Source organism: Mustela lutreola, chromosome 3, assembly GCF_030435805.1.
Source record: "Mustela lutreola isolate mMusLut2 chromosome 3, mMusLut2.pri, whole genome shotgun sequence".
In the NCBI taxonomy this organism is placed as follows: domain Eukaryota; kingdom Metazoa; phylum Chordata; class Mammalia; order Carnivora; family Mustelidae; genus Mustela; species Mustela lutreola.
This window is the reverse complement of record NC_081292.1, coordinates 133,039,348-133,043,240: the sequence shown is the minus strand read 5'-3', so window position 1 is coordinate 133,043,240 and position 3,893 is coordinate 133,039,348. Positions and strand designations below refer to the sequence as shown.

The window sequence follows — 3,893 nt, the reverse complement described above, 5'->3', positions numbered from 1 at the left end:
GTAGCCCTCCCTGCTCTTCTCTCTGCATTCAGTTCTTTTCCTGAAGAGCCTTACTCCAGTTCAAAAAAAATTCTTTACTTTTGTTTGTCTTATGCATCAAACTTTAAGCTCACCCGGGACAAGCACGGAGTCAGTGTGCTTTGTTTGCCAGTGCGTTTTCAGTACTTAGTGCAAACTCATGAACATAGTGGGTGTGGAATAAATATGTGTGGCAGACCATTATAATCTTATGTATTTCAATGTATTACTATGATGTCAGCAGAAAAATAAGCCTTAATAAAGATTTCTAGAGTCCAAATTTGAGGTGAGTTAGAGACAAGGAAGGCAAAAGTCTCAAAAATGGTAGGAGGTGGGAGCTTATCTTTGCGAGGGCTGAACTTTGTACAGCTGTCCCATGATATTTCCACACACATGCTTTCAACAGGGAAGAAATGGGAAAGAAAATGATCTTAGAAAACAAACGACTTATGCCTAGGCAAAAATCAGTCTTGATAGGGAAGGGGATCAGAATGTGCCACATCAAAATATGCTGCTTTTGCAGGAGAATTGTTTTGAGTTGAAGGCGATTATGAAGCAATAAAGGCAGGAGATCTCTGCCTTCCTTCTGCCTCATAGCAGGATGTACATTTCCCTTTGTGATGATATTCCCTGTCTCTTCCTTTATACCAGGGTGGGGGAAAACAAACATTACTGGAGACAGAAAGCACTGAGTTGGGTCCACACAAATAACGCTTACTACAATTACCTTTATCTTCCATTAGTTTCCCCCATGTATTTACCTCCACACAATTTACCAACCCTAGGAATCCCTTTTCTTTTGCCAATTCTCTATAAGTGTATGACTCTTTGTTAAAATGGTATATAAGCCCCATGGGTATAAATACCCCTTTCATTTTCTTCATTTCTTTTTTATGAAGATCTCTATGCACATATAAAAATTAAAATATTAATATCAAATAAAATTGGTATGCCTTTTCTTCTGTAATCTGTCTTTTGTCAGTTTAGTTCACGGGTCTCAGATACCAAACTTAAGAGGGTAGAGAAAAAGTTATTTCCTCTCCTACAATAGTAAGTCTTAGATAAGCTCCCACTGCATAAACAGCGTTATGGCTCTTGCTTTCTTTTCTTTTCTTTTTTTTTTTAAGATTTTTTTTATTTACTTATTTGACAGAGAGAGATCACAAGCAGACAGGCAGGCAGAGAGAGAGAGAGAGGGAAGCAGGCCCCCTGCTGAGCAGAGAGCCCGATGTGGGACTCTATCCCAGGACCCCAAGATCATGACCTGAGCTGAAGGCAGTGGCTTAACCCACTGAACCACCCAGGCGCCCTGGCTCTTGCTTTCTTGATGTGGTGATGAAGGCCTCTTGCCTGAGAACCATAACTTTGAGACTTCTATTTTGCATTATGTTAAGAACATCCCAGCTGCATTTCCTTACTATGTTACATAGGCTGCTTTGCCAGGACCTTCTGGACTTGTGGTTTTTGCCTCTTTCTTTTGCCCAACAGACATTTGCAGCTATTCAAATTTAGATTAATAGAAATTGGCTAGTGGCTATCCTATTGCACAGTGCAGATATTGAACACAATCATTATTGCAGAAATTTCTGTTAGATAGCACTACCTTTACGTTGTTCTAAAAGATTCAAGTCGTAAATAGGAAGGCTTAGATAGCTATATTGCTTTTTTGACATTTAAATGACAGTCTGGGGCACTTGGCTAGCTCAAGTGGTAGAGCGAGTGACTTTTGGTCTCAGGGTTGTAGGTTTGAGCCCTATGCTGGGTATAGAGATTACTTAAAAAAAAATCTTTAAAAATTTAACAAATGACATAGTCACAAAAGATCAGCCAATGGAAGAATAATCCATATTTAATTGTCATATACTTTTGAAAGATAATGAAATTGTTAAAGTATTAACTGTCTGTGCAAAGCACTAAGGAATAGGAATTGTTTTGGATAGAGTTTAAGACAGAGGAGATGATATGAATGTAGAGTTCAGAGGAATGGGAAATCAGGGGCAGATGTGTCAAGCCAGGGTTGTTTGCTGTCCAGGCTGGCCAGGCAGGTGTTCATTTCCTCCCATGCCATTCCTGACCTCCCGAGTAAAAGAGGGCTTTTAGAAGACAGCTGTTTTTGTTTGTTTGTTTGTTTGTTTGTTTGCTTGCTTTTTATTTTATTTTATTATTTTATTTTATTTTTTCAGTATTCCAAGATTCATTGTTTATGCACCAGACCCAGTGCTCCATGCAATAATGCCCTCTTTAATACCCACCACCAGACTTACCGAACCCCCCACACTCCTCCCCACCAAAACCCTCAGCTTTGTTTCTCAGAGTCCACAGTCTCTCATGGTTGGTCTCCCCCTTCAGTTTCCCACAACTTACTTCTCCTCTCCATCTCCTAATGTCCTCCATGTTATTCCTTATGCTCCACAGGTAAGTGAAACCATATGATAATTGACTCTCTCTGCTTGACTTATTTCACTCAGCCTAATCTCTTCCAGTCCTGTCCATGTTGATACAAAAGTTGGGTATTCATCCTTTCTGATAGAGGCATAATACTCCATTGTATATATGGACCATATCTTCTTTATCCATTTGTCTGTTGGAGAGCATCTTGGTTCTTTCCACAGTTTGGCGACTGTGGGCATTGCTACTATGAACATTGAGGTACAGATGGGTTTTCTTCTCACTACATCTGTATCTTTGGGGTAAATACCCAGTAGTGCAATTGCAGGGTCACAGGGTAGCTCTATTATTAATTTTTTTTTCAATTTCCATGAAAGTTATTCTTTTTTTAATTAATTTATTTATATTCAGCATAAAAGTATTCATTATTTTTTCACCACATCCACTACTCCATGGAATCTGTGCCCTCTATAATACCCACCACCTGGTACCCCAACCTCCCACCCCCCTGCCACTTCAAACCCCTCAGATTGTTTTTCAGAGTCTATAGTCTCTCATGATTCACCTCCCCTTCCAATTTCCCCCAACTCCCTTCTCTAACTCCCCATGTCCTCCATGCTATTTGTTATGCTCCACAAATAAGTGAAACCATATGATAATTGACTCTCTCTGCTTGACTTATTTCACTCAGCATAGTCTCTTCCAGTCCCATCCATGTTGCTACAAAAGTTGGGTATTCATCGTTTCTAATGGAGGCATAATACTCCATAGTGTATAGGGACCACATCTTCCTTATCCATTCATCCATTGAAGGGCATCTTGGTTCTTTCCAAAAAATATGGAACGCTTCATGAATTTGCGTGTCATCCTTGCGCAGGGGCCATGCTAATCTTCTCTGTATCGTTCCAATTTTTAGTATATGTGCTGCCGAAGCGAGCACTATATTATTAATTTCTTAAGAAATCTCCACACTGTTTTCCAAAGTGGCTGCACCAATTTGTATTCCCACCAACAATGTAAAAGGGTTCCCCTTTCTTCACATCCTCTCCAACACATGTTGTTTTTCATCTTGTTGATTTTGGCCATTCTAACTGGTGTAAGGTGGTATCTCAATGTGTGTTTTTTTTTAAAATTTATTTTTAATTTATTTTCAGCATAACAGTATTCATTGTTTTTGTACCACACCCAGTGCTCCATGTAATCCGTGCCTTCTCTAATACCCACCAGCTGGTACCCCCAACCTCCCACCCCCGCACCACTTAAAACCCCTCAGATTGTTTTTCAGAGTCCATAGTCTCTCATGGTTCACCTCCCCTTCCAATTTCCCCCAACTCCCTTCTCGTAACTCCCCATGTCCACCATGCTATTTGTTATGCTCCACTAATAAGTGAAACCATATGATAATTGATTCTCTCTGCTTGACTTATTTCACTCAGCATAATCTCCTCTAGTCCCATCCATGTTGCTACAAAAGTTGGGTATTCATC

General features: G+C 39.9%; 1 non-coding gene across 1 annotated transcript; it reads right to left on the bottom strand.

The window, feature by feature from the left end:
* Positions 1-3,238: 3,238 nt before the first annotated feature.
* On the bottom strand, positions 3,239-3,346 carry LOC131828291 (U6 spliceosomal RNA). The gene has a single exon (XR_009352317.1). It is a non-coding gene; the product is annotated as a U6 spliceosomal RNA (small nuclear RNA).
* Positions 3,347-3,893: the final 547 nt, after the last annotated feature.